This window comes from Phyllostomus hastatus, unplaced genomic scaffold, assembly GCF_019186645.2.
Source record: "Phyllostomus hastatus isolate PE091 unplaced genomic scaffold, TTU_PhHast_1.1 phas_scaffold_60, whole genome shotgun sequence".
NCBI lineage: Eukaryota > Metazoa > Chordata > Mammalia > Chiroptera > Phyllostomidae > Phyllostomus > Phyllostomus hastatus.
In genome coordinates, this window is record NW_025334038.1 from 14,813,927 (window position 1) to 14,824,078 (window position 10,152).

At 42.9% G+C, this 10,152-nt stretch overlaps 1 pseudogene; it reads left to right on the top strand.

Moving 5' to 3' along the window:
• Positions 1–7,362: 7,362 nt before the first annotated feature.
• On the top strand, positions 7,363–8,647 carry LOC123810317 (annotated as a pseudogene).
• Positions 8,648–10,152: the final 1,505 nt, after the last annotated feature.

Here is a 10,152-nt window from a genome sequence, read left to right on the forward strand (position 1 = left end):
TTTGGTGGAGGTGTATTCTTTTAGGCTTCTTCTGTTTGGCAAGCTTCTTATTTGGCCTTCTATCTTGATTGAGAGCCTAGCTGGGTAAAGTAGCCTTGGTTGCAGGCCTCTGGTTCTCATTACTCGGAATATTTCTTGCCATTCTCTTCTGGCTTGGAGTGTTTCCATTGAGAAGTCAGCTGTTAGCCTTATTGGGGCTCCCTTGTATGTCACTTCCTTTTTTTCCTTACTGCCTTTAATATTCTCTCTTTGTCTTGAAATTTTGCCATTTTAATTATGATGTGTCTTGAGGTGGGCCTCTTTGGGTTCCTCTTGATTGGGACTCCCTGTGTTTCCTGGATTTGTGTTACTTTCTCTCTCATCAAATTAGGGAAGTTTTCCATCATTACTTTTTCAAATAGATTTTCTATCCCTTGCTCTTTTTCTTCTTCTTCTGGTATCTGTATTATATGGATATTATTAGGTTTCACATTTTCTTGCATTTCTCTTAATTCCTCTTCATTCTTTCTGAGCCTCTTTTCCTTTTCTTGCGCTTTCTGGGTGTTCTTTTCTACTTTGTCCTCCAATTTGCTAATCCGGTCTTCTGCTTCATTAATCCTGCTTTTCATTCCTTCTACTATGTTCTTCAGTTCAGAAATTGTATTCTTCATTTCCTCTTGGCCCTTGTTGATAGTTTCTATTTCCTTTTTCATGTTGATATAGTTTGCAGTGAGATCATTGTAGCTTCCCTGTAGTTTCTGGTAGCTTATTGTGAGTTCATTGAGCTTCCTGATAATCATTGTTTTGAACTCAATATCTGAGAGTTGAGTTGCCTCTATTTCATTTAGCATTCTTTCTGAGGCTTCCTCCTTTCCCTTCATTTGGGGATTGTTTCTTTGTCTTCTCATTGTTCATGAGACTCTTCTTGTTAGCCTCTGTTTCTTAAATTGATCTGTTCTTGTTCCCTGTGATTATGGTGTGAACTTCTGTGGTAGAATACCTGTGAGATTCAGTGGTGCAGTCTCCTTTGTGTATCCTGGTGTTCACAGCTTCCCTCTACTCTTTTTTGTGATCAGTTGGAGGAGTAAGGCAAAAATGGTTTAAGACAGCAAGACAGTATTCTATGATATTTACATTAGCAGCCAGTAGAGAAGAGATGGGATATCCTTTGGCTACTTATAGTGTTAACCATGATCTTCCACCCTACTAGCCACGTTTTAGAAAGGATGGAAAGAAGGTAAGACTCTTATTAGGGACAAAAGGATTGTTAGGTGGATCTCGAAAGCTGTGAGGCTGTGGGAGGTCAGATTCTGACATAGGGTGGGAATAAAGATGAGTAAATAGGAGTAGTGTGTAAAAGAATAGAGACAACCCCCACAATAATGTAGTTCAGGAAATTGCGAAGTGGGCTGAGATCAGGGAGGGGTGTTGAGTAGTATTTACAATTGTATGAACTAGGTCTCATGTACAGTTATATTAAAGCAACAATGATGTGGCAGAATCTATGGGATCTAGATAACAAGAATAAGGAATATAGAACCTTGAGAGGTGTACTAATGGAACACAAATGAAGGATAGTAAATTATCAACACACTGTGACTGAGATAACAGGGGGAACCTATCAAATGACAGTATAACCAGCCAAGCAAAGAAGATTATACAGAAAGAAAAAGAATACCAAAATACTATTAAAATAAAAAATGTCAGAAAAGTGAGAAAAAGATAATACAAATTTGCAGTAACTTGCAAGCTCAGAAAAAAAAAAGGAAAAAAGCAGAAGGTGGAATGCAGGAGGGATAAATTTGGAGTGGAAGGAATAATACTAGGATGAAAGGAAGAGAAACATAAGGAATTGAGAGATATAAAAATAATAAGAATTAAAAAATAAAAAGTCACTTAAAAAACAAGATAAAATCAACCAACAACAGCCAAAAAAAAAGCCCCCCCCCCCAAAAAAAAAACCACACCTCTTGTTGGTTTCTAACTGGCCAGACCAGTTTTTATAGTCTTGCTGGCTTCAGCAGGCTGAGGGGCCTTTCGAATGCTTATACTCTTCCCAGTCAAAACTCAGTCAGTCTCTCGGGTATTGTCCCCAGGGCCAACAGGGTGCTCTCCCCAGAGCCAATCCGACTTCCCCCTGCAGGATCCTGGGTGCTCCCGAGCAGGCTCTCCGGAGCTCACTGCCATGGTCTCCCGGGCTCCAGGACCCCACAGAGCTCCTGCATCTTTTCTGGGTTCATGATCCGGGGATCACAAGGAGACGCGTCCTTCCTCCAAATTTCACCGCATCAGGCTCTATGTTCTCGGGAAGCATCCGCATCTTTTCTGGATTCACGATGCAAGCTCCAGGGATTGCGAAGGGGCGCGCCCTTCCACCAATTTCCCTGTTGCCAGTTCCAGGAACCCCCAAAGCGTGGCATCGCTTCTGGGTTCACAGTGCGAGTTGGGAATCCCAAAGCGGTGCTCACTTCCCCAAGTTCACTACCGCAGGGTCCAGAAACCAGCAAACCGCACACCCTTTCCTTATTCAGGGCTGCGAGGTCTGTGTTTTCCACAGATCAACACTCCCACTGGGCTGGGGGCTTGGGTGCACATCCAGGCCACCTCTGGTCATGCCAGCCAGGGGCACTCACCCCTCCCAGGGCTATGCTTGGGTGCCAGCAGCCCCTACGAGACTGATTCCCAGTCCAACTCCCCCCTCTGTGCCTTCAAGCAACAAGGTCTCCCTTGGTGTTGCTCAACCCCCGTTGTCAGGGGAGGGAGCAGTGACTCCGCTCTCCCAGGTGCCCTGAGGCAGACCTGGGAGCACTGGACCTGGGGGCTGCAACCCCCCTGGTCCCCCACACTGATCCCTGGGTCCCTGTTGTCCTGAAGCAGTCTCCTTACCATCTGGCTTTTCAATGTCCGCTATACTTTGTGATGTCCTGTTTTCATAAATGTTTCATATCCTTTGCGCCTTGCTCTGTTCCTCCGCCAATCCGTGAGTTTTTCTCCCCTGCACAGAGGAAGGGGTTCACAATTCCTCCAACTAAGCCGCCATCTTAGGACTCTGTTTATTGATTTTTAGATTGGTTGTTATCCTCCTTTTGGTTGTGAGAGGAAGCAAAGCATTTCTATCTATGCCTTCATCATGGCCGGAACTCCCCCTGTCTTTTTAGGTAGGCCTATTTCACTATGAACTTCCCTCGCTATGTCCCATAAGTTTTGGAATGTTGTGAGCTCATTTTCATTTGTTTCCAGAAACTTTTTGATTTCTTCCTTAATCTCATTCTTCACCCATTCATTGTTTTTTTTTAATTCAGTAAAAAAAATCTTTTTTTAAAGATTTATTTATTTATTTTTTAGAGAGGGGAAAGGAGAAAGAGAGAGAGAGAAACATTAATGTGTGGTTGCCTCTCATGTGCCCCACAACCCAGGCATGTGCCCTGATGGGGAATTGAACCTGTGATGCTTTGGTGGTTCACAGCCCGAGCTCAATCCACTGAGCTACGCCAGCCAGGGCCCATTCATTGTTTAATAGCATGCTATTCGATCTCTATGAGTTTGAGTGTTTTTGAGATTTTTCCTTGAGATAGGTTTCTAGTTTCTAGTTTTTGCTTTCAATCAAATTTTACAAATCTCAAGGCTGAAATTATTTTTTTAAAGATTTTATTGTATTTATTTTTAGAGAGAGGTGAAGGGAGGGAGAATGAAAGGGTGAGAAACATCAATTGGTTGCCTCTCATGAACCCCCAACTGGGGACCTGGCCCACAATCCAGGCATGTGCCCTGACTGGCCCTGACGGCTCCAGTGACCTCAGTCCACTGAGCCATACCAGCCAATGCAGAAGTGTTACTTTTATACAACATGGAAGCCAAAAGAGAGCTAGCTAGATAGATAGCAGGCACTCCACTGTTTGTTATAACCAGTGATGTTATGTTGTACTGCCATGTTTAAAATACCCTGCCTTTGTGTTGTAAATCTGCTGTGCACCAGAATGTATACTCTCCAGAAATGAATGCTTGCCTTGTTCACTGCTCTCTCCTGGAGATCAGGAACAGGGATCTACTAAGAGAAGCTGCTCAGTAAATATTTGTCAAATGAACATTGTTTTAAACATTTCTGGTAAGTTTTATACTTACATGACATGCTGCTTAAATGTGGAGTTTATAGCACACTCCTCTTGTTCATAGTACTCAAATATGACTTTACTCAACAAATCTATTCCTGGACTGAATTTGGATAAATAAAAAAGTTTATTTACACCTAAGGAATCTATAATTTGAAGAAATGATGGAAGGTATTCTTTTAGAAATGGAACCTATTTGAAAAACCAATCCATGTTTGAACTTATTTTACATATTCCATACTTTTGTAGCTAGCTGTACACTAGTCTGCAATCTTCCCCAAGAGAGACAGGTGTGGGGACCCCCCAAGATACAGCCACTTGGACTGGCACTAAGGGGTGACCACCTACAGACAGACCCAAGGCCTCCAACAGGCACCACCCAGAGAAGATGCAATTCCACCTGCTTATCTGTCAGTTAGGAACCAGTCCATTAGTGTGAGGTCCAAGCATGAGAGTGTCGACAAAAGGTTGCTGCAACCAATCTAATGTCAACAGAAAGCCTCAATCTGGAAAGCTGTAAAAGGAGAATCTTTATTCAGATAGAGTTTGCAACCAGGGAAACAGCCTCTGGTGGAAACCAAAGTTTCCTTCCAGACTCCTTCTAGACAAAAAAGAGGTTGTCTTGTATAGATAAATTTCCCACCTTAGTTTCTGAATGTAAATGAGGACTCCAGATTGCACAGTTTGGACCAAATAACACTGTCCTAATTTGTGGGGGGGCTCCACCTGCAGAGGCCCCTGGCCACCTCAAATGAGAATAATTCTACCAAGACATGATCTGCTTGGGGGGGAAAGGTAGCCAATCTCTCAGAGGAGAAGGGCATTGAACCTGTTCCTTAATGTACTTTTATTGGGTTTAATTTATACAGGAATACAGGGTGTATACGTAAAGCTCATCAATCATTGTCAGGCAGTAATGAACAAACAATAGATAACATTCAAAGAACTATAGACTAACATTCAAAGAACTAACATTCAAAGAACTAAGGGCTTATTCTGAGTCAGGGTCAGATAGCCAAAGGTCCATAAAACTTTGGGACACAAACTCATTTTATGCTTGGACCCTTATCATTTAAATAATATTGAAGATATTCTTAGCAAAGCAGGCTTCACACGATTTCAAGCATTATTTTCTTAGGCCTGATTGCTCCAGAAACCTGCCCTTTCCAGCACAGGGCCACACCTGCCTTTTCAGCATTGTTTCAGGCTTAAGTCAGGTGGAGCATGCGAGCAGCCAAGAGATTAGGAGATTTCTTACAGATAGAATGAGGACTCAGGCTGTGACAAAGCCGAGGGGTGAGGGTCCATCACCCTGTTACTATAGTCCCCTAAGTCCTTCCCTGATGACCCCTTTGCAACCATGCCTGTCTTAGGTTGTCCCTCCCTTAAGGAATCTTACCCATCATTGGCTAACCAGTCATCCTCCCAGGGCCAAGCAGGGTGAAGTAAAGGGGGCAGAGTGTGTGCCCCTGCTGGGAAGATAAGCTTTGTTTCCTTAGTGGCTTATGGTCCCAAGGTCTTTTCACTCAGCTTTAGCCCTGAGGGGTTACAGCTTCTGAAACCAGGCAGGGTGGTTCCCAACACTGATTGTTGGAATCATTATGGAGATGCTCTGATTGGTCAGTAAAGATGCAAATGAGAATATCACTGTGTAGTTCCAGTTGGTCAGGGCAGTTCTCAGCTTTGGTTGAAGGACGATTCTAGGAACTTCTTTATAAGGGTCTACTCAGTTGGCAGGAACAGTGCAGGAGGCTGGCAGCTCAGTCTGTGGCTTTTCCCTTATGAAGAATGTGTAGTGTTCCCTGTCAGCAATGGCTACTGGACTCTGGTTATGAATTTGTGCACAATTAATGATAAAGAGTCTCTCTTGGAAGGTATTTTTTTTCTGAAGGTCAGTAAGGGCAACAAAGAGAGCAAACACACATTTTTTTGCCCCAGAGAACATCCCCAAAAGTCTACTGGATGAGAAGGGGGTGCAGACTTGGGAGGGCAGGAGCTGGGTCTGCATTTAATGGTTACTCTGTGAAGCTTAAAAATGTGAGAAATTGAAAAACCCATGCTATTAAAGACAGTATGGTATTCTGGTTTGAAGAGCACAAGTCATGGAGTCAGGTTGCTTGGGTCCAAATACTGTCTCACACTGACTAACCACATGATCTTGAACAACAGCTTCATTGCTCTGGGCCTCAGTCGCTTCCTCTATAAAATAGGGTTTGTAACAATAGTACCTACTGCACAAAGATATTGTGGGGACTAAGTAAACTCATATATGTAAGTGGTTTGCAATCCTTTTAGTCTTTCTTTTACACTTTTAAAATGTATTGAGGATACCAAGGAGCTTTTATTTATGTGGGCTACACCTATCAATATTCACCACAATGGAAATTAAAACAAAACATTTAAAATTATTAATTCATTTAAATATCAATAAGAAAAGCATTACATATCAACATAATGACATATGATTATAAAAATTAGCTCTGTTTTCCAAAATAGAAAAAAAAATTCCTGAGACATCTGGACACAGACCAGATAAAGTGGTAGGAACCAGCCAAATATTTGAAACAGCACAAAATATAAAAAATTATTGTTTTCAAAATACTGAATATCAGACAACAAAGGACAGTGATCTATGAGAAACAGGAAATGAACAACTGAACCCTATGTTTTCCCAGCCCTTGACCAGAGAAGAGAATTCCAGGTAGAACTGAGAAAAGTCTCTGAATTAAAGAGATGGGGCTGGAAGTTCAGGGAGACCAAGGCATCTAGACTTCAAAGTACTGAATACTGGAAAGAAGACTACACAGAGAGAACTCCAAAGATCTCAAGAGGGTCCCCCTCAAGTATTCATATGAGTACTCATAAGCACAGGCATGTAAGGAAACTGCTCCAGGCCAGGAAACAACTATCTGAAACGATGTGTGGGAACAGTGTCTGGCACTCACACATGGTCAAGAATAATACCTGTTTCAACCATTCAGACTAAGAAATCCCAGGATGGAAAAATAGAAACTACTCAAACTGCACATAGAGAGGTAGAGGGAAAAAAGTGAAGAGGAACTTAGGGATTGTAATGTTATCACAAAATGGTAAAATGTTGACACTAGTAGACTTTGCCTAAGTAACGTATATATGACTCTAAAAAGTCTATACAAAGAGGTAACCAAAAAATACTACAAATAAATCAAAATGGAATTCCTTTTTAAAACAAATTTATTATTGTTCAGGCAGCTTCAACCTGAGTCTTGGCTTCTCACCTTCCTCCCTGAACAACATGAGCTTCAGCACACACTCCAGCTTCTCTATAAGCTACCAGATCCTGGGCTCCATGCAGTCACCTAGCTACCAGGTTGGGCCAGCCAGCAGCATGGCCAACGTTTATGCAAGTGCTGGGGGCTTGGGATCCTAGATCTTGGTGTCCCACTCCACCAGCATGCAGGGCAGCTGGGAATCCAGGGGCCTAGCTGTAGGGATGACCAGGGGTCTGGTGGGCATAGGGGGCATCCAGAGTGAGAAGACTATGCAATGCCTGAATTACTGCCTGGCCTCCTACCTAGAGAGGGTGAAAAGCCTGAGGCTGATAATTGGAGACTGGAGAGCAAAATCTGGGAACACTTAGAGAAGAAGGGACCTCAGGTCAGAGACTAGGGGCATTATTTCAAGACCATCGAGGACCTGAGGGCTGAGATCTTTGCAAATTCTGTGGACAATGCCCACATCATTCTGCAGACTGACAATGCCCATCTAGCTGCTGATGACTTCAGAGTCAAATTTGAGATGGAGCTGGCCATGTGCTAGTCTGTGGAGAATGATATCAATAGGATCCGAAAGGTCATTGATGACACCAATATCACTTGGCTGCAGCTGGAGAAAGAGATCAAGGCTCTCAAGGAGAAGCTGCTCTTCATGAAGAAGAACCACGAGGAGGAAGTAAATGGTCTACAAAACCAGATTTCCAGCTCTGGGTTGACCATGGAGTTGGATGCCCCCAAATCTCAGGACCTTGCAAAAGCACGGCAGACATTTGGGCCCAGTATGATGAGCTGGCTGAGAAGAACCAAAAGGAACTAGACAAGTACTAGTCCCATCAGACTGAAGACAGCACCACAGTGGTCACCTCACAGACTGCTGAGATAGGCACTCCTGAAATGACACAAGGAGCTGAGACATGCGGCCCAGTCATTGGAGACTGACCTGGACTCAATGAGAAATCTGAAGGTCAGTTTGGAGAACAGCCTGAAGGAAGTGGAGATGCGCTAGACCATGGAAATAGAACAACTCAATGGGGTCCTGCTGCATCTGGAGTCAGAGCTGGCCAAGACTGGGCAGAGAGGTAGCACGAGGCCCAGGAGTATGAGGCCTTGCTGAACATCAAGGTCAAGCTGGAGGCTAAGACTGCCACCTACCGCAGCCTTCTGGAAGAAGGGGAGGGTTTCAATCTTGTTGATGCCCTGGACAAGAGACAGTCCTTACAAACCACCCAAAAGACCATGACCTGCAGGACTGTGGATGGCAAAGTGGTGTCTGAGGTCAACAACACCAAAGTTTTGAGGCATTAAAGGCAGCAGAAGTGGGGCACTCCTTGGCAGGGCAGGAGGCCAATAAAAAGTTCAGAGTTCATTGAAAAAAAATTGTTCAGTTACAGTTGTCCTGCCTTTTCTGCCATTGTTCACCCCTACCCTGTTCCCCCCCCCCGCCACTCCCACAGTCAATCACCCCCACCGATTGTCTGTGCCCATGAGTTCTCTATTCCTGTTCCTTTGCCAAAATGGAACTCTAAAAAAGTGTTCAAAGGTGTTATAGGGAGGCAAAATAAAAAGGAATTATCTGCTGATACACACCATAAATTGGACATATCTCAAGGGCATTATGCTCAGTAAAAAAAAAAAAGCCAATCTTAAAAGATTACATAGTGTATAATTCCATTCATATAACACCCTTAAAATAACAAAATGAAAAAGATGGAAAGCAGATTAGTGGTTGTCAGTGTTCAAAAATGGTTAGGGGTGAGTGTGACTAAAATGGAGTTTTCTGATCCATTAACATGGGTTCTCTTTCCATTTATTTATATTTTCTTTAATTTTATTGAAAAATATTTCATAATTTTAAGTGTATAAGTCTTGCACCTTTAAAAAGATTCTATTTATTTTTAGAAAGAGAAGAAGGGAGAGAGAAAGAGAGAGAAGCATCAGTTGATGGGGGAGTCAAGAATTGGAAATTTTTAGTTTAAGGAAATAGGAAATAAGCCTAGTAGTTAATGCATGTAAAAAGCTATTGTGTCAGGAACTGCAGATAAGACCCACCATGGCTCCAGGAGACCACAAGCAATTCGACCTTTATGCTCCAGAAAAGACCATAAGCAATCAAAGTGGTATCTGAGCCATTGTGTTTCTGGGAGAGACAGATCACCACCAAGACACAGGTAAAGAAAATCAGCCAGGGCACAGGACACAGATAAAGAAAATGACAAGTCAGCAGATGAAAGAATGTTAGGGAAATTACAGGATTACCAGTTTTATCTGATGAACCTCTTTCCTTGAATCCCAAATCCCTTACCTACACTTTGGCCCCTTATAAAAAAGGTTGGCTTGAAAGGAAATATAAGATGGTATGTTAGGGTACAAACCCACTGTCTTTCCAGACCACCGGCCATCTAAATAAAATGCCCATAAAGATTCAATCCCTGTCTCTGCTTATTGGGTCTGGTAGGTGACAGGAAGAATGAACACTGGCTTTTCTGGAGAGAAAAAGAGAGAGAGAGAGAGATAAACATCAATGTGTGAGAGAGAAACATCGATCAGTTGCCTCACACCCCCAACCAGGGACCTGGTGCTCCACCCAGGCATGTGCCCTGACTGGGAACTGAGCCAGTGACCTTTCAGACATCCAACCCACTAAGCCACACAGTCAGGGCAGACTTGCACTTTTTGGGGCAGTTCATTTCTAAGTATTATATTATTTTTGATGTGATTATAAATGGAATTATTTTCTCTTTTTTTTCAGACTTTTCATTGTTAGTGTGTAGAAATACAGTTGACCCTGAACAACATAAGTTTGAACTGTG